Below are 21,650 nucleotides of genomic sequence, written 5' to 3' on the forward strand. Positions count from 1 at the left end.
AAAATGGGATGTGTCCACGTTGTGCTTTGGGCCATTTCCTTTTGTGGGTGCTAGGCCTAACCACACAAGTGAGGTACCATTTTTATCGGGAGACTTGGGGGAACGCTGGGTGGAAGGAAATTTGGGGCTCCTCTCAGATTCCAGAACTTTCTGTCACCGAAATGTGAGGAAAACGTGTTTTTTTAGCCAAATTTTGAGGTTTGCAAAGGATTCTAGGTAACAGAACCTGGTCAGAGCCCCACAAGTCACCGCATCCTGGATTCCCCTAGGTCTCTAGTTTTAAAAAATGCACAGGTTTGGTAGGTTTCCCTAGGTGCTGGCTGAGCTAGAGGCCAAAATCTACAGGTAGGCACTTTGCAAAAAACACCTCTTTTTTCTGTCAAAAATTGTGATGTGTCCATGTTGTGTTTTGGGGCATTTCCTGTCGTGGGCGCTAGGCCTACCCACACAAGTGAGGTATCATTTTTATCGGGAGACTTGGGGGAACATAGAATAGCAAAACAAGTGTTAGTGCCCCTTGTCTTTCTCTACATTTGTTCCTTCCAAATATAAGAGAGTGTGTAAAAAAGACGTCTATTTGAGAAATGCCCTGTAATTCACATGCTAGTATGGGCACCCCAGAATTCGGAGATGTGCAAATAACTACTGCTCCTCAACACCTTATCTTGTGCCCATTTTTGAAATACAAAGGTTTTCTTGATAGCTATTTTTCACTCTTTATATTTCAGCAAATGAATTGCTGTATACCCGGTATAGAATGAAAACCCACTGCAGGGTGCAGCTCATTTATTGGCTCTGGGTACCTAGGGTTCTTGATGAACCTACAAGCCCTATATATCCCCGCAACCAGAAGAGTCCAGCAGACGTAACAGTATATTGCTTTAAAAAATCTGACATTGCAGGAAAAAGTTACAGAGTAAAATGTAGAGATAAATTGCTGTTTTTTTCACCTCAATTTCAATATTCTTTTTTTTAGTTGTTATTTTCTGTAGGAAACCCTTGTAGGATCTACACAAATTACCCCTTGCTGAATTCAGAATGGATCCAGCATTGGTTTCACGCCCATTTCTGTCAATGCCTGGAAGGAGGCTAAAAGCACAAAAAATCGTAAAAATGGGGTATGTCCCAGTAAAATGCCAAATTTGTGTTGAAAAATTGGGTTTTCTGATTCAAGTCTGCCTGTTCCTGAAAGCTGGGAAGCTGGTAATTTTAGTACCGCAAACCCTTTGTTGATGCCATTTTCAGGGAAAAAACCACAAGCCTTCTTCTGCAGCCACTTTTTCCAATTTTTTTAAATACATTTTTTTTTCACTGTATTTTGGCTACTTTCCTTGCCTCCTTCAGGGGAACCCACAAAGTCTGGGTACCTCAGGAATCCCTAGGATGTTGGAAAAAAAGGACACAAATTTGGCGTGGCTAGCTTATGTGGGCAAAATGTTATGAGGGCCTAAGCGCGAACTGCCCCAAATAGCCAAAAAAAGGCCTGGCACAGGAGGGGGAAAAGGCCTGGCAGCGATGGGGTTAATAAAAACGAATGTTGCAAAAAAATAAAGCAACTCTTTTTCTGTATTATACATTTTTAGCTGCTTTTGTCTGCGTTAGAAAAGCTGCTTCGAAATGTGTACACCGTGCTCACATCCGGTACACACGACAAACTTATTTATCCCCTTCTCTGCCCAGGACGCAATGGTTACGTCCTGAGGCACGGTGCTGCTGTGCCCAGGACGTAACCATTATGTCCTGGGCACAGAGCCCAGAGGGAGCGCTAGCGCTCCCTCTGTGGGGTACCCCCCCAAGGCAGGGATGGAAGGGGAAGCCCTTCCCCTTCCACCCCCGACACCCCCCGTGACGTCAGTGTGCGATTGCGCGCTGATTGTCACAGGGCCTCCTCCCATCGCGCTGGAAGCTCAGCTTCCAGCGCGATCGGAGGAGAAATGCTTTGTATTTCTCTTCTGATCACGTGGGGGAGGCCGAGAGAGGCTTCAAAGGGAAGGAAAGTTATTTCCTTCCCTTTGAAGTCTCTCTCTGCGTTTCAAAAGCCTGATTGCAAAACAATCCGGCTTTTGAAACGCCCACTAGATACAAGGGATTTTGAAAGTGGCATGAGGGAGCGACCCCTTGGGCAAGGGTCGCTCCTGGGGGGGGGCATTTTTTTAAGGCCTTTTCTGCCCCACCTGGGGGCAGATCGGCCTATTATTAGGCCGATGGGGCAGAAACCTCTAGGCACCAGGGCCAATTGTTTTGTTTTGTTTTTGTTTTCTTTTTTCTTTTAGAGGGGGGGAGTGACCCCTTAGGAAAGGGTCACTCCAATAGGGGGCAAATTATATTTCGGCCATTTCTGCCCCCCTTGGGGGCAGATTGGCCTATTTTTATGAGGCCAATCTGCCCCCAAGGGGGACAGAAACCACTAGACACCAGGGAGTTTTTTTTTTGTTCGTGAATTTCACGTAAGGGGAGCGACCCCTTAGGCATGGGTCGTTCCCCTGGGGGGCAAATTTATTTTAGGCCATTTCTGCCCTCCTGGGGGACACAGCAGCCTATTTTAATTAGGCTGATCTGCCCCCAAGGGGGGCAGAAACCACTAGGCACTGGGGATTTTTTGTTGTTGTTGTTGTTTTACAGATGGGGAGAGACTCCTTAGGCAAGGGTCGCTCCCCTGGAGGGGCAAATTGTATTTTAGGCCATTTCTGCCTGCTTTGGGGGCTGATCGGCCGATTTTAGGTCAATCTGCCCCCAAGGGGGGCAGAAACCACTAGGCACCAGGGATCTTTTTTTTGTGCCATCACGCAAGGGGAGCAACCCTGTAGGCAAGGGTCGCTCCCCGGGGGGGTACATTTATTTTAGGCCATTTCACCTATTGTTATTAGGCCGACCGGCCCCAAGGGGGGGCAGATACCTCTAGGCGCCAGGGCAAAAAAAAAAAATTGTATTTTTTTTTTGTTTGTTTGTTTTTTTAGAGCTGGGGAGCGACCCATTAGGCAAGGGTCGCAAATTGTATTTAGACCATTTCTGCCCCCCTTTGGGCAAATCGGCCGATCTTAGGTCAATCTGCCCCCCACTAGGCACCGGGGATCTTTTTTTTTGCGCCAATGTCACGCAGGGGCGACCCCGTAGGCAAGGGTCGCTCCCCAGGGGGTTGGGGGGGCAAATTTATTTTAGGCCATTTCTGCCCCACCTGGGGCCGGCTGAGCTAGAGGCCAAAATCCACAGGTAGGCACTTTGCAAAAAACACCTCTGTTTTCTGTGAAAAAATGTGATGTGTCCACGTTGTGTTTTGGGCCATTTCCTTTTGTGGGCACTAGGCCTACCCACACAAGTGAGGTACCATTTTTATCAGGAGACTTGGGGGAACGCTGGGTGGAAGGACATTTGTGGCTCCTCTTAGATTCCAGAACTTTCTGTCACCGAAATGAGAGGAAAAAGTGTTTTTTTGGCCAAATTTTGAGGTTTGCAAAGGATTCTGGGTAACAGAACCTGGTCAGAGCCCCACAAGTCACCTCATCTTGGATTCCCCTAGGTGTCTAGATTTCAAAAATGCGCTGGTTTGCTAGGTTTCCATAGGTGCCGGTTGAGCTAGAGGCCAAAATCCACAGGTAGGCACTGTTTTCTGTGAAAAAATGTGATGTGTCCACGTTGTGTTTTGGGACATTTCCTTTCGTGAGCACTAGGCCTACCCACACAAGTGAGGTACCATTTTTATCGGGAGACTTGGGGGTACGCTGGGTGGAAGGAAATTTGTGGCTCCTCTCAGATTCCAGAACTTTCTGTCACCGAAATATGAGGAAAATTTGTTTTTTTAGCCAAATTTTGAGGTTTGCAAAGGATTCTGGGTAACAGAACCTGGTCAGAGCCCCACAGGTCACCCCCATCTTGGATTCCACTAGGTCTTTAGTTTTCAAAAATGCACAAAAATGGACAAAATTGCACAAAAAGGCACCTAGGTTTCCCTAGGTGCCGGCGGAGCTAGAGGCCAAAATCCACAGGTAGACACTTTGCAAAAAACACCTCTGTTTTCTGTCAAAAAATGGGATGTGTCCATGTTGTGTTTTGGGGCATTTTTATCGGGAGACTTGGGGGAACGCTGGGCGGAAGGAAATTTGTGTCTCCTCTCAGATTCCAGTACTTTCTGTCACCAAAATGTGAGGAAAATGTGTTTTTTTAGCCAAATGTTGAGGTTTGCAAAGGATTCTGGGTAACAGAACCTAGTTAGAGCCCCACAGGTCACCTCATCCTGGATTCCCCTAGGTCTCTAGTTTTCACAAATGCACAGGTTTGGTAGGTTTCCCTAGGTGCCGGCTGAGCTAGAAGCCAAAATCTACAGGTAGGCACTTTGCAAAAAACACCTCTGTTTTCTGTCAAAAAATGGGATGTGTCCACGTTGTGTTTTGGGCCATTTCCTTTCGTGTGCGCTAGGCCTAACCACACAAGTGAGGTACCATTTTTATCGGGAGACTTGGGGGAACGCTGGGTGGAAGGAAATTTGGGGCTCCTCTCAGATTCCAGAACTTTCTGTCACCGAAATGTGAGGAAAATGTGTTTTTTTAGCCACATTTTGAGGTTTGCAAAGGATTCTGGGTAACAGAACCTGGTCAGAGCCCCACAGGTCACCTCCATCTTGGATTCCCCTAGGTCTTTAGTTTTCAAAAATGCACAGGTTTGGTAGGTTTCCCTAGGTGCCAGCTGAGTTAGAGGCCAAAATCCACAGGTAGGCACTTTGCAAAAAACACCTCTGTTTTCTGTCAAAAAATGGGATGTGTCCATGTTGTGTTTTGGGGCATTTTTATCGGGAGACTTGGGGGAACGCTGGGTGGAAGGAAATTTGTGTCTCCTCTCAGATTCCAGAACTTTCTGTCACCAAAATGTGAGGAAAATGTGTTTTTTTAGCCAAATGTTGAGGTTTGCAAAGGATTCTGGGTAACAGAACCTAGTTAGAGCCCCACAGGTCAGCCCATCCTGGATTCCCCTAGGTCTCTAGTTTAAAAAAATGCACAGGTTTGGTAGGTTTCCCTAGGTGCCGGCTGAGCTAGAAGCCAAAATCTACAGGTAGGCACTTTGCAAAAAACACCTCTGTCTTCTGTCAAAAAATGGGATGTGTCCACGTTGTGTTTTGGGCCATTTCCTTTCGTGGGCGCTAGGCCTAACCACACAAATGAGGTACCATTTTTATCGGGAGACTTGGGGGAACGCTGGGTGGAAGGAAATTTGGGGCTCCTCTCAGATTCCAGAACTTTCTGTCACCGAAATGTGAGGAAAATGTGTTTTTTTAGCCATATTTTGAGGTTTGCAAAGGATTTTGGGTAACAGAACCTGGTCAGAGCCCCACAAGTCACCCCATCTTGGATTCCCGTAGGCCTCTAGTTTTAAAAAATGCACAGGTTTGGTAGGTTTCGCCTAGATGCCGGCTGAGCTAGAGGCCAAAATCTACAGGTAGGCACTTTGCAAAAAACACCTCTGTTTTCTGTCAAAAAATGGGATGTTTCCACATTGTTTTTTGGGGCATTTCCTGTCGCGGGCGCTAGGCCTACCCACACAAGTGAGATATCATTTTTATCGGGAGACTTGGGGAAACGCTGGTTGGAAGGAAATTTGTGTCTCCTCTCAGATTCCAGAACTTTCTGTCACCGAAATGTGAGGAAAATGTGTTTTTCTAGCCAAATTTTGAGGTTTGCAAAGGATTCTGGGTAACAGAACCTGGTTAGAGCCCCACAAGTTACCCCATCCTGGATTCCCCTAGGTCTTTAGTTTTCAAAAATGCACAGGTTTGGTAGGTTTTCCTAGGTGCAGGCTGAGCTAGGGACCACAGGTGGGGGACCGCATCGATACCCACAAACAAAAACAGTTCACACTGGTTTTCCCTCTATGATCCACTACTTGGAGCAACATACTTTATGTTCACAGTAAACAAAGCAGACTGAAACCTTCCTGCGATGGAGAATATAACAATTCTCAGGCCGTATTTATTCACAACCATATAAACACGACATAAAAATATCATCATATGTACAGTATTTCTTTTCATCCTTAAATTTCCATAATTATTTACAATATACATCTCAAATCTTAAAAAGGAGTCATGGTTGTCCACCCACCAGGCACCTGTGGCATCGTCTGTAAACTGGGGGCCGTGTTTCCCCCAAAACCAATTACGCTTCACAAGGCGAGACTCACCTGCCCCCTCAAGATAGAGGGGGCGCGGGCCAGCATGAAAACTGTCCCCCAATCCAACCATGCCAGAGCCAACCCTAAGCAAGGGATCCCCCCTGGCACCCAATGGGAATGATACTGGGCAACCGGGCCATACCTTGGTCCCCTGGCGCAGTCTCATCCCCCCAAATTAAAAAATTCCAGGGCCATGTAATGGAGTACCGTGGGGGGAGCTATGGACATTCGCGGTAGCGGTCGTCCCAAGCCCCTTTCCTAAACCCACAGCACCGCCACCCTGGTTTGAGCCAACAAGCTCATGATACCGTCTTGAGTTCGACTGCACTAGTATTCTTGATGCCAAGGTTATCCACCTGTTTTGTGCCAAAACATGACTCCTTCCCTCCTAAGGTCTTCCTAATCCTGCTATTCTTTGGGGATGGGTGGGCGGGAAAGAATTCCTCCAGTCCTCTGGAGGAGAGCGTCGATCGTCAGGGGCAGCCCCAGGGTCAAGAAAACAACCTGACCCTAGAGGGACTTTAGTCCCCCTTTTAACTAACTCGGGCTGCCCCTGCTGATTACCTGGGAGCCCCCACCACACCCCCTTCAGCCAATCGGCTCACCCCTCGGGGTGAGCGCGATTTTCAAAAATTTTCGCGGCAGCCACAGTTGGGCTGCCGGCCGAAACCGGTCCGATCCGGCCCGCACCTGTATTGGGGGCGCGCTATGCCGTGGTGCGCGCCCCCTGCCCACAGGTGGGGGACCGCATCGATACCCACAAACAAAAACAGTTCACACTGGTTTTCCCTCTATGATCCACTACTTGGAGCAACATACTTTATGTTCACAGTAAACAAAGCAGACTGAAACCTTCCTGCGATAGAGAATATAACAATTCTCAGGCCGTATTTATTCACAACCATATAAACACGACATAAAAATATCATCATATGTACAGTATTTCTTTTCATCCTTAAATTTCCATAATTATTTACAATATACATCTCAAATCTTAAAAAGGAGTCATGGTTGTCCACCCACCAGGCACCTGTGGCATCGTCTGTAAACTGGGGGCCGTGTTTCCCCCAAAACCAATTACGCTTCACAAGGCGAGACTCACCTGCCCCCTCAAGATAGAGGGGGCGCGGGCCAGCATGAAAACTGTCCCCCAATCCAACCATGCCAGAGCCAACCCTAAGCAAGGGATCCCCCCTGGCACCCAATGGGAATGATACTGGGCAACCGGGCCATACCTTGGTCCCCTGGCGCAGTCTCATCCCCCCAAATTAAAAAATTCCAGGGCCATGTAATGGAGTACCGTGGGGGGAGCTATGGACATTCGCGGTAGCGGTCGTCCCAAGCCCCTTTCCTAAACCCACAGCACCGCCACCCTGGTTTGAGCCAACAAGCTCATGATACCGTCTTGAGTTCGCCTGCACTAGTATTCTTGATGCCAAGGTTATCCACCTGTTTTGTGCCAAAACATGACTCCTTCCCAAACACAGGCCTGGTTGGTTTCCCGACCAACCAGGCCTCCCCCTGAGGACAATAAGCTCAGTTCTGAGAGAGACACTGTATTGAAAATGCTATCAGGTTCTCAACAAACACAGTATGACCACCATCTGACAGGTGAACTCCATCTTCATGAAACATTGCCTCCTCTTGTAGGCACCCATGCCCAACAGTCCTTAGCGCTGATGTGTTCAAAAGCCGTTTCATGCGGCTGTTCAGCCGTCTGGCTGATTCATTAAGGGCCTTCGCTGAGCGCCCCGACCTCCAAATCAGCCTAGGAATTATATGGGACCATGCAATGACAGCCCCTGGACACCGCTTTGCTAACCAGGAGATCTCGACCATTAAGTCCTCAAAAACTGATCTCCTCCCGATTGTTGCCAGATCGTTGCCTCCCACGTGAAGGATGATGAGCGCTGGCGGCGGCAGCCGCCGTCGCAGAACCTCCTCGATGAGCTGGCGAAGACCGTCAAGGCGCAGACCCCCTCTCGCTATGCAAAGAAACCGGAGACCTGCATCCTGTGCCCGACTGCGATACAAGTTGAAGAATGGCCGCACCCGACGCACAAAGGAATGCCCAATAACCCAAACACTGGCGGGAGCCATGTGCCCAATGGTAAACTGAGAGATCCTGAGAACAGAAAGAAAAACCGTTACACATGAGGTCATTGACGTGTGTCAAAAAGGTGTTCCTAGATCATATGGAGGCGTACATAGCGTTTATAGCAATCTGACTTCCACCTCCCAAACCCTTTTACCGTCTCTGTATTGAGCCCTGCCCCTGCTGCCGATGTTGCTGCCCCTATCCTAAAGGAATGGGCAGTAAATTTGCCATGCATGCCAATTGCCAGTAAGGCTTTCTGCAATACTTGGGAAAACTGATACCTAGTAAGTGGTACCCCAGATGCATGGACTAATAAAGAGGTGGAAGAAACCTGGGGACGAATCTGCAGGTACTTGTTAACTGCACGTACTGGGCAACCACTGAAGTCACCAGCCCTCCCCAGTATTAACTGTTCACCCCTTCCTGCCTGGTCTGTCTTGGACCGTGGCATAGTAATTACCAAATCCCCCCCTTTCCAGAAAGCATGAGACACCAACATTCCGCCGTGAATGTCCTGCTTAGACCTGGCCACAAGCTCTGAGATTCGAAAGGCTCCGTAAAAGGCAAGCGCGAAAGCTGCTGAGAATAGAGTGGACTCAAAATCTGAGTCACAGATCCCAGTCAGGGCCCCCAAGATCTTTACCAGCTTGTCCACGTCAATGGGGCGCCGCTGGTCAGGGATCGACCCTTCCAACCTTTCCCATCCCTTGAGTGCCTGTCTGATAAGAAAAGATCGAGAATGGTCAGCCCCGCCCACTAGTTTGGTAAAAAAGGCTACAGCTGAGATGTGACGTCTGGCACTCGCAGCAGATTTTCCCTGCCTTCGCAAAAGCTCAAGAAATCCCAACCAACTACTCAAGGAACCAGGCTGCGCCAAGGGGTCGGCAGATGTGTGAGTTATATATCTATGAAATGCATTCTCATATGCCCTTCTTGTTTTTGGTGCTAGGCTGGCTGCCACTAGATCCGCCAAGGGTGAGTTCCAAGATTCCACAGCTGTCCCGGGAAATATGTGGGTTCCAACTCGGCCCCTGGGTGAAACTGCCGAAAATCCTGTAACTTGAAACGAGACAATGCATCAGCTGCGTTATTAAAAATTCCTGGTACATGTTTTGCCTGAAAAAGAATGTTATTCTGCAAACAGATCAACACTAACTCCTTCAACAGTCTTAACACCCTTCTGCACTTTGCATGTTGAAAGTTAATGCTTTGTACCACTGCCATGTTGTCAGACCAAAAAACCACAGATTGATTGCGAAGATGATCCACCCATATGTGTAGTGCAACCACTATGGGAAATAACTCAAGGAAGGTGATGTTCTTAACTAACCCGGATGACTCCCAAGCGTGAGGCCAGGCCTGAGCACACCACCTGGTACCTAAAATGGCCCTGAAACCACTACTACCCGCTGAGTCAGTAAATAAACCGATTTCCTGATTGGACCGCCGAGGGGCTGGCCATACCACTGACCCATTGAAATCCTGGAGGAAAGCCAACCAAATCCTTAGATCCTGCCTTACTTCAGCAGACAACCGCATCCTATGGTGCTTCTCTTTTAAGCCAGACATAGACTGAGCGATAGAGCGCGAGAAAGGGCGCCCCATTGGAATGATCCGCAAGGCAAAATTAAGTTGACCCACCAATATCTGTAACTGATGCAGGGTGACTTTTTTGGCTGCCAAACAGGTTTCTAAGGATGCTCTGAAAGCCATGACTTTATCCTGGGGCAATCTGCACTCCCCTCTCACTGAATCTATTTCAATGCCCAGAAATACCAAGGATGTGGTTGGACCTGTTGTTTTTTCCTGAGCTAAAGGGATGCCGAATTTATCCATCAGAGACTTAAATGCAGTCAAAGACTTAGCACACCTATCAGACCCGCTTGGTCCAAGGAACAAGAAGTCATCTAGATAATGAATGACATTAGGTGACCCTGAAACTTGTGTAAAAACCCACTCTAAAAACGTGCTAAATTGCTCGAAATAAGCGCAGGAAACTGAACAACCCATAGGCATGCATTTGTCATAATAGAACTTCCCTCTGAATTGGAAGCCCAGCAGATGATAATCATCAGGGTGAACAGGCAAGAGTCTGAAGGCTGATTCTATATCTGCTTTTGCCATGAGAGACCCTTGACCCAGTTTCCTCAATAAAGTCAAGGCGCCATCAATAGATGCATACTTGACTGAGCAGAGGGCTGGATCGATTGCGTCATTTACAGAGGCTCCGCGAGGGGCGGAAAGATGTGTATTAAACGAAATTCCCCAGGATCCTTCTTGGGAACCAAACCCAGGGGGGAACAGACAAAATCCTTTAATGGGGGGCTGTCAAATGGCCCAGCAATCCTATTTAAACCCAATTCCTTCAATATCTTGCGTTCAGCTACCTCCTGTGCAATGTCTAAAGACTGCTGATTTCTACAAAATCTTGGGCCTTGCACCCCTGCCGCTGGGATCCTAAAACCATCGCGGAAACCTTCATACAACAATTTTGAAGCATCGCGCCGTGCATATAAATTAAGCCAAGGGTTCATAGCCAAGATAGACACAGGTGAAGGGGCCCCTGGGACCAAGAAAACATTATCCTCATTTTTGCCCAACCTTTTCTTTGGATTTCTTGAAACATTTGAACTCAGGATGCCCTGCCGCACCGCAAAAGGAGCAATTGTGCTTGAATTTGCAAGAACCCTGTGGCCTAGAACATGCTCTTTTGTTGAAAGCCCAACACGCCCCTTTTGAATCCTTGTTGGGCGTGGGCCCTTGAAAAAGAGACTGGACATTGGCTTCTGGTTTCTTCAGCATCATACAGCGCAACCATGCATTAACATCGGTCTGATCCCAGCACATAGAAGGGTTTGATGCTTTTTTCAACCTGAACGCTTTGTCATAATCCTTCCAACTGGTTCCTCCAAACTCCTCATGCGCACCTACTATTTTATTCAAATAATATGCAGTTTGAGGACCTAGCTCAGGAAATTTTTCCAGTAAAATGGACTGATAAATGGTGAAACCTTTTATCCAATTTATAATGGTCTCATCTACCTTTGGTTTCTTCCATTTGTGAGAGCAATCCTTAATGTCCTTAATTTCCTCATCAGCCGGCTTCACTACTGTTAGCTCAAAAATATCCACAAATGTACCCTTGTGAATTTTTGCCCTTAACTCACTAGATATATGAGGTCCCAGCTGATCCCTAGGGGAAAGTACTTGATCATGTGTCCCGCCTGGTTGGGTAGCACTCTCACCTTGTTTCTCTGGTGGAGATGTACTGGTAGTGGTGCCCACAACTGCTGGCAGGGCAATGGAGGATGTAGGCTCGTGCGATGTGGTGGCTGTGGCCCTCGGGGGTTCTTGTGTTCCTGTGGTGGCCCCTTGCAGATTTGCGCCAACACCCATTGCTAAGCCCTTTAACGTGGCCAATGCTGACCCCTCACTTGCCAAATCAATCTGTGGGGCATTGCCTAACTTCGCCAGCCAGGGCAGCAATTTTGCTAATCCACTAACCAGGTCCCCTCCCGGTTCACGCTCGCTGACCGAAACTGCTCCACCCAAGGGTGTACCTGCCACTGCTCCCGTGATGGCAACCTCTGGTTGCGTGTCTGCCTGTCCCATGTTGGGATCCTGTGTCCCCTCAGTGAGTGTCCTCTTGGGAGCTGATTTTTTCCCCCCAAGTTTGGGTGCCACTTTCCTAGCCCTCTTAGGAACCGGGGGGAATGCTGATTTTGGAGGGACCCCAGCTCGCCTTGGGCGCCCCCCCTGATCTGGCGCAGAATCTATCTCTAATTCAGGAGTCTCACCACCCACCGGATTGCCCTCAGCCCCCTTTTGCGCCAGTGACATGAGAGCTGGTTGCATGAGAGCGAGCACCCGGTCCATAGCGTCTAAGCGCCCCATAACTGCCTCTACATCCAATTTACGCTTTACCTGTTTTGGTGGCATGCCTAAAGATTACCCTAAAACCACCCAGCTGCCACAACACACAAATGATAACAATACTTATGAAAACGGGCGGAGGAAAAATACCACTAAATAGGCAAAGTCAAGAAAGGTTCACAAACAGGCAAAACGAAAAATTAGTAAACAATTATACTATAAATATTTTAGGTAGGCAATAACAAATTACAGCATAGGCTCTGGAATTACTATTAAAGCAATACTGCCATCTACTGGCCTAAAATTATACAAAGAAAATTGCGCAGTATAAAAAACAGCATGAAAGACAAAACTTATTCTGATTGCTTCTTGCCCCTGCAGCCCCTGAGGAAAGCACCACCTCTTAACCCAAAAAAGAACCAGCCGAGAACACCCCAGAATACTACCAGGACCCCCACCACTCCCTACCTTGTCTGTGATGCCTCTCCTGGTCCCAGGGCCCCAACACCAGGGCAAAGCAGCAAGAGCCGGTTGCAAAAAAAGGTCAAGGCAGACCTTTAAATCACCTAGCTGGTGTCTCCCAGCCAGCTGCCATGCCCCAGGCCAGAGAGAGGTGAAGACAAGGCCAAGGGCAGCAAAGGTCAAGGCAGCACAAGGGCGTCTTGTGGCAGGCCGGAGTCCAGGGAAAAAATGAGCAAAAGAATTCCTCCAGTCCTCTGGAGGAGAGCGTCGATCGTCAGGGGCAGCCCCAGGGTCAAGAAAACAACCTGACCCTAGAGGGACTTTAGTCCCCCTTTTAACTAACTTGGCTGCCCCTGCTGATTACCTGGGAGCCCCCACCACACCCCTTTCAGCCAATCGGCTCACCCCTCGGGGTGAGCGCGATTTTCAAAAATTTTCGCTGCAGCCACAGTTGGGCTGCTGGCCGAAACCGGTCCGATCCGGCCCGCACCTGTATTGGGGGCGCGCTATGCCGTGGTGCGCGCCCCCTGCCCAAAATCTACAGGTAGGCACTTTGCAAAAAACACCTCTGTTTTCAGTCAAAAAATGGGATGTGTCCACGTTGTGTTTTGGGCCATTTCCTTTTGTGGGCGCTAGGCCTACCCACAGAAGTGAGGTACCATTTTTTATCAGGAGACTTGGGGGAACATAGAATAGCAAAACAGGTGTTATTGCCCCTTGTCTTTCTCTACATTTTTTCCTTCCAAATATAAGAGAGTGTGTAAAAAAGCCATCTATTTGAGAAATGCCCTGTAATTCACATGCTAGTATGGGCACCCCGGAATTCAGAGATGTGCAAATATCCACTGCTCCTCAACACCTTATCCTGTGCCCATTTTGGAAATACAAAGGTTTTCTTGATAGCTATTTTTTACTCTTTATATTTCAGCAAATGAATTGCTGTATACCTGTTATAGAATGAAAATCCACTGCAGGTCATTTATTGGCTCTGGGTACCTAGAGTTCTTGATGAACCTACAAGCCCTATATATCCCCGCAACCAGAAGAGTCCAGCAGAAGTAACGGTATATTGCTTTAAAAAATCTGACATTGCAGGAAAAAGTTACAGAGCAAAACGTAGAGAAAAACTGCTGTTTTTTTCACCTCAATTTCAATATTTCTTTTTTTCAGTTGTTATTTTCTGTAGGAAACCCTTGTAGGATCTACACAAATTACCCCTTGCTGAATTCAGAATTTTGTCTACTTTTCAGAAATGTTTCGGTTTCTGGGATCCAGCATTGGTTTCACGCCCATGTCTGTCACTGACTGGAAGGAGGCTGAAAGCACAAAAAATTGTAAAAATTGGGTATGTCCCAGTAAAATGTCAAAATTGTGTTGAAAAATTGGGTTTTCTGATTCAAGTCTGCCTGTTCCTGAAAGCTGGGAAGCTGGTGATTTTAGCACCGCAAACCCTTTGTTGATGCCATTTTCAGGGGAAAAAACACAAGCCTTCTTCTGCAGCCCCTTTTTCCCATTTTTTGAAAAAAACTAAATTTTCACTGTATTTTGGCTAATTTCTTGGCCTCCTTCTTGGAAACCCACAAAGTCTGGGTACCTCTAGAATCCCTTGAATGTTGAAACAAAAGGACGCAAATTTGGCGTGGGTAGCTTATGTGAACAAAAAGCTATGAGGGCCTAAGCGCGAACTGCCCCAAATAGCCAAAAAAAGGCTCAGCACAGGAGGGGGAAAAGGCCTGGCAGCGAAAGGGTTATTGGCTCTTTTAGTACTCACTTCTACGTGTTCAGTGTTCCACTGTGATGTGTTTCCGATTACCTACTTACTTTGGTCAAAAATCTCGTTTTTTTAATTTTCTTCGGTGACACTTTGCAGAGAAATTGTAGGTGATTCACATTTTGGGGCACCTGTGCAATTCAGCCAAATTCGGCCTAATTCGTCGTTGGTTCAATAAAAATCGTCTCTTCCTACGCAGGATGGCAAGGAAGACTCTTCTTTTATTGGAATACGCTCCTACCTCAGAGTGATTACACAGCTACACCTGACCTTTCCTTTAGAGCCGAGCTGCCAAACTGAAAGAAAAAACACCCTTGCAATTCATAATTTAAAGTAACCCAGTTAATGACAACGAGAAAGCAGGCTCAAATTTCCCAAGCTATCCCTTGCTCCCTGTCAACATGTCAACGTGTTCCTGCATTATTAAAGAGATGATGCATGTGCTCGTTGTTTGTGTTCTTTTCTCGTTGCTTCACTTTCTCCTTCTTTGTGCAAATCGACAACAGCTTCTGCGAGGATAGACCTAATCTGCTCGGCTCAGCTGCTGACCCTCGCGCGCCGTGGCAGATATTACAAAATAGTATTCAGCCACAGAAATGCCTGTATTGGATTTAACCTCTGCAGAGAAAGAAGAATTCCTTGTTTATTCAAAGCGGCATTTGCAGCCTCCCATTGCAATAATGGAACAGTATGAAATATTAATATCACTGGGTCATGCTGACAGCAGCATGCCCGCGCTACACGAGATGCGGATCCCGCAAGCCTTCTAATTGAGGGTGGAAAGACTGCACTGAGGACGAGTGGAACACTTTCCCAATGTAACTCAGGTCCAGATTTACAAGGCCCTTGCACCACCTACTGCCACAATGTAACACTAGGGGCCACTACCATAGCGTCATATTTACAAGATGGTGCCACTTTATAGGCCCTTTGTGCCACAGCATGCTTCATATATGCATGATGTATGCAAAGGGGGTGTTCCCTCGTTAGAGGGTCACTAAAAATGATGCAATGGTCATTTTTAACACCTCCTTGAAGCAGGTGTTAAAATGAGGCTCCCATTGATTTCAAAGGGCCTCTTAATACTATAATGGATTATTGTCATTTTTTTTAACGCTAATCCAGTATAGCATTACAATACCCTCAAAAAAATTATGCTATTCTCCCTAACATGTGTCATGTTGCACCATATTGTAAATACAACACTATCATGGTGGCGTTAGGGGCCGAAAGGGGCCGCAAGAAAAGTGGCGCATCACTAGTGATGGGCCACTTTCTTGTAAATTCGGCCCTTAGAGTGCAACAACCCTGTTTCCAAATGAAATTGGTTTCTGTTCTTTAGTGCTTATGTTTGGGATGCAAAGAAGTAAACTGAAAGTGGCTTTCTGTCTTGAGTACAGTATTGCTGCCCCCACTGTCATGAATCAGAAGAGGTAAAGAGGCACTTTGTGTAGAATGTTTGTGAGTTCTGAAGTGGTTGGTGAGAGACTATGTTGTCTTGGAAGGTGTGAAGATATCTGACTGTTTTTGGTGGGATGATAAACATGCTCTGGACACAAGTCCTCAAAAAAGAAGTGGGGAGAGTAACCAAGTTAGTTAGGCAGTATGCAAGTGACATCATGGCGCATGACATCATGTCACCTAACACCACAGAGCATGACATTGCATGTGGCATTCCAGAAAGTGGCACCATGACCTTAGAGGAAGTGACATCACAATAAGTGACATCAGAGCTTAAGACCTCATACATCATATCTTAAGACCTCACACATACGTTTAGCAGGTATATCATGAGTAATTTTGATGGCATTGCAATATATAACAAACAAGAATTTGTGTCAGGGTTGTGCCAAAAAAGTGACACAACCCATTGCAAAATCTGGGCCTCAACTTATACATTTATTTTTGTTATCACTACCACAAAGGGCACAAAATGGCAACAAGGAGAAACGTGGCAGTAAATATGTTCTGCTAATTGGTTGTAAATTCTGCATTTTTAAATGATGGGTTTAAAGCACCAGCTGCAGAGATATTTGTGTGCCCAGTACATCTCACGGATTAATAATATTGTTAAAATAACTCTGGAGGTTAACACATGTGCCAGAGAGATCTGTGTCTTGACTAGTCCCAATTTTGAATCAAAGCAACACAGATTGATATGTCTCCTGCAACGCACATCATGTAACATGCTGATAAGAGATTTTTCTTTTATGTAGATAGGTAAGTGGGTTACTGCTTTTAACACAGAGATCCTTTTGTTATTTGCAGTTCATAAATTGTAATCCTTCTAATATAGCACAGTGAGCTATGAAGGACATGTGACTCATACACCTTGTAACCCTCACTGTCTTATGTAACACATCTTGTACATTGATTTACACACATATGGGGCAATATGTATGAAGAAATGGCCTTGCGAGTCGCAAATAGCGATTTTTACGAAATCGCTATTTACGAGTCGCAATATGCCATGTAACATAATTGCGAATCGGAATTAGCGATTTCATAAAAATCACTATTTGTGGTTTGCGAGGGCGATTTACCGAATCGCAATTTGCATTTTTGAAAATTGCGATTCGGTAATTGAAAATCGCAAATTGCGAGAAATTTCGAGACAGCACACCTGGAGGAGCCTGATGACATCACAAGCAGGAAGTGAGTCATCCCAGGCAGTTTCAGGTGCCACACCCAAACCAGCAATCAGAGAGAGCAGCCCAGCCACACTGAGTAACGCTCTGAAGGAGGCAGCACACCTGAACAAGGATGGACACCTCAGCCCAAGGAAAGGAGAAGGGAGAGAGAAAGAGGAAGCTCAAATTCAGCGAGCAAGAGCTGGAGGTGCTGACAGAGGAGGTGGTCAGGAGCCATGACCGCCTTTTTGGTAAAAGCTCACTCCAGGTGCTGGAGAGTGAGAAAAGGAGACTCTGGGCAGATATACAAACCAAAATCTGCGCTATTGGAGTGGCACAGCGCTCGTTCAACGAGATAAAGAAGAGGTGGTATGACCTGCGGTCCAGTGCGAAGGAGAGGGTGGCAAGAAGACTGCAGGAGGCCAGGGGCACAGTAGGCGGTCCACCCACAGAGGCACCATCCACCCAATTAGAGGACCTAGTGGTGTCGACACTCCTCCCTGAAGCTGTGACTGGGGTCACAGAGATAGACACCTCCGGCACCCCAAGTTCCAGCCAAGGTAAGTGCAATAATGAATTGTAACCCCATAAGTGTATGCCCAAAAGCCCCTTATGAATGAGCAAGTAATGATAAATATTGTGAGAAGTAGTCCATTCCACATCTTAGTAGCAGCACATCAATGCATTATGGGAGTGGCAGTCCACAACCCAGAGCTGAAAGTAGCACGTACAATGTAATTAAGTAGAGCAACACCCAGAGGAACACAACACCCACAACACAGTGAAGAGAAGTACCTGTACCTTTATTACCATTGTGTGCCCTTACTTGCAACAAACATAACTGACATGCTGCATATTGTCGTTACAGGTGGGCCAGGCCTAGCAGCCACAGCATCAGCCAGCGTAGGTGAGACTGACACCCATCCAGCCTCTGACTCAAACACAAGTGGGTCTCTCACCATTGTGCCACTCCGACGCAGGCCCAGGGCACTGCCACTGCCAGAGCTCAGTCAGGACTCGGATGAGCAGCAGGAAGGGCCAATTACACCATCCCCAACTGGCAGGCGCCCCCAGATGCAGCAAAACACAGCACCTAGCAGGATGGCGACAAATGCTGGTGCACAGGTGACTGAGGCAGGAGAGGGTCCCTCCTTCTTTGGTGGTCTGGAAGCAGCTATGTTGCAGCAGCAGCACCTACAGAACAAAAGAATAACTGGCTTACACAAACAAATGCAGCAACATAACGCCAACATGGGGGGCCTGCATCGCCAGCTTGAGTGCCTGAATGTGAATATAGAACTGCTGCATGAGGGACAGGTGCAGGCATCACAGGACACAAGAGAGCTCACTTCTGCTGTGCGGGAACTATGCCAGGAGCTGTGTCATAACAGGGTGAGCCACCGCAGACAGGAGCGCAGATTCATGAACATGTTTGGGGGCTTCTGTCGCTCTGTCAACAGGGTAGCTACTTTAACCTCACTGATTGCACATCATGCAGTGGCTGCACAGGTGGAGGCAGCACACAGCAACAGGGATGTGGCTAACAGACTTGTCCAAATCACAAATGTGATTGATAACATCATGGGGCAGAGGTCAGCCACAACAAGTGAGCTTGCACTGGGGGACACAGAGGACACTTCCAGCCTCAGCAGTCTAGCTGCACCTGCAATGCACACCAGACAGCGCAGTGCCAGGCACAGCACTGCCACTGAGGCGGACAATCGAGGTGCCAGTGAGGCAACTGGGCACCCCAGTGGTGTGCGTGGCCGCAAAAAGTAACTGTAGCGGCCAGAGGGGTAATGAGTTCACTATGACGTAATAGTGCATTACTCTGAACTTCTATTGTTTTTAGTATTTTTAACTCTATTCTTTTGCTATTCGTTGGACTAACATTACCTGACATTAAGGTAATAAATTTACTCCACTACAGGTACATTTGTCAGTGCAGTTGTGTTATTCATACTTACATTTGAAATGGTTGTGTGTGATGTCAGCACGCCTTTGCCTTACCTCTGCTGCACTGGTCCTGTCTGCTGGCTGTAGGGGTGGTATTGGATCAACATCCTCATCAGATTCAGATTCACATATTTCTACTGATATGCTCCTGGTGGTAGCTATATTGTGCAAAATTGCACAAGTAGCCACTGTTCTACATGTGGTCTCTCGGCTGTACTGTAGTGCCCCTCTGCTTTTGTGGAGGCACTGGTAGCGACTCTTCAGCAGTCCAAATGTGCGCTCCACCACGTTGCGGGTCGCCCTGTGTGCTGCATTGTATGTCAGTTCAGCAGGTGTTGCAGTATTGAGGTAGGGAGTCATCATGTAAGTGCGCACTGCGTAGGCACTGTCTCCTGGAATGATGAGTAGCTCAGCCATCTGACATCAGCACGCCATCAATGCGCCATTGTATAGAGGGACAATACCTAGTAGATATCCTTCTCCAAACTCCCCAGCTAGCAGTCTTGTGTGAATGCCGCTATGGCGAAAGATGTATTAATCATGTGTGCTCCCTGGGTACTTGGCCACAAGATCAGTAATGATGTAGGAGGCATTGCAAATCACCTGTATATTCATTTAGTGTTGGTATTTACGGTTGCGGTACACATACTCTGTGGCTGATGGTGGGCAGATTACCACATGTGTCCCATCTATGGCACCTAGGACGTGGGGGAACTGTGCTATCTGGTAAAAATCCATTTTTGTCTGCTGTATATCCTGTGGGGTGTGGGGGAATCTGATGTACTGATGTATCCTGCTCAGCATAGCGTTGATAAATGCATTGAAAAATCTAGAGAGGGTACTCTGTGATACCCCTCCAGCTGCTGTTATGACCCCTTGATAGCTCCCTGAGGCGAGTAGGTGGAGCGAGCATAATACCTGCACATGGGTGGGTATGCTGTGAGTCCTTAGTGTTCTGCGCTGCAGTATGGGTTGTAGCTCAGCTATCAGATCAAGTATCATGGCTGAGTTCAACCTATACCTCTCATATATTTCCTTCTCTGTCAAGTTAAAAAGTGTAATGCGAACTCTAAAAATGCGCTCCTGTCTCCTCCTCCCTCTCCTCAAACCTGCCAAGATCCTCATCCTCCTCGCCATGACATAGAGTGCAGCCATTGTGGAAAAGAGTCTGAGTAATTATGGGCCTCTTTATATAGGTTGCACCTGGTTACCACCTGGTTTCACTTAGTGGTATTTTGCATGTGCAAAAAGCCATTCTGCAAAAAATTGCAATTTGCGATTTTTTGATGCATCAATTTGCGACTTGGATTTTGTGAATCGCAATTTGCGCCTCGCAATTTCATATTAAAATTATCGAATCGCAAAATGCGACTTTCAAAACCAGGTCACAACGCAAAAAATCACAATTTTTGTGATTTCTTATTTTTGGTCTGCGAATGCCTTTCATGCATCGCAGACCACGTTTTTGCATTCACAAACGGCCGAATTTTGCAATTCGCACCGTTTGCGAGTGGAAAAAAGTTTCATACATCTGACCCATGGTCTATTGTCATATAATGTGCATGTGTTGTGTAAAGTGCTCTGACACGCTGCATTGGAATGAGCAGCACTGTAAAAGAATGAAAACAAAATAGTGGTACAGATCGACACTTCGGATATTCTTACAACACATACACAGGGACTGAACAAAGGCAAAAGCATGCCTCTCTGAAGTATCTGAAAAGTGATAACAAGCTGAGTGCCTTTGGTTTCCCTCCATTGCATTTGCATCTAGGGGTGAGACTTCAGATAGCTCCCAGCCAGGATGCTCAAACAAAAGGAGGCCTAAAGGCAGCTTAAATTTGTCTATAGTTTTAAACCCATATGGAATTTTAAATAACAAAGCCCCCTTGCTGCCTGCATGTTGCTGGAAGGAAGGCAGAGAATGTGCAAGCATTACTGAGTGTGTTCACAAATTCAGTATATTTCAGTGGGGCTCAAATTCTTGGCAGGGTAGAAGGCATTCACCCTGTGAAAAGAGGATGTAGACACCATCTACCTGTGTGTACCACTGACTTGTGCTGTGCATATACCTTAAACCTTCTGCAACTTCAATAGGAGCCTAATATGTGATTCTGTAGTCCATAAATGTGTGTGGCTGATGAAGTGTCCCTCCTAGCCCGGTAATCGATGATACAGTCAGCATTGGACTGGCCTCCAGGGCAATCAGACAGTGCCTGATGTGCTGGTCTGTCAGGCCAGTGTGTGCACCTGTTTTTTGTGAGATTTGTGTGCCTGTTTTATGGTTTGGTGCAGTGTTTCTTACTGTTGATTTGCCTGATATTATCACAAACATTGCCTGTATCATGCACAAATGCATGCAGTCCCCCATCTCTTGCAAACCACTCATAAAGCTTGTTTTTACAATTTCAAAACAGACCTATTTGCAAATGTAGCCCAATTTTATAGCCATCTGATTCATTAGTGAGGAACTCTTTTATTTTGATGCCTAGGTCTATTTTCTTTCCCAGTTCGACCGTGGTCAAACTTAGTGTGCCCAGATGATCGGAAAGACATCACTATCTCCTTCAGGGACAGAGAGTGTCCACTCAGTATGCATGGACTTAATCTGGTATGAGGGAATGTCAGATCAGTGTATGGGCCTGCTTTTTGTGAGATTTGTGTGCCTGTTTTATGGTCTGGTGGGCGGCTTTTACTGTTT

The sequence above is a fragment of the Pleurodeles waltl genome, chromosome 3_1, assembly GCF_031143425.1.
Source record: "Pleurodeles waltl isolate 20211129_DDA chromosome 3_1, aPleWal1.hap1.20221129, whole genome shotgun sequence".
Classification (NCBI taxonomy): Eukaryota; Metazoa; Chordata; class Amphibia; order Caudata; family Salamandridae; genus Pleurodeles; species Pleurodeles waltl.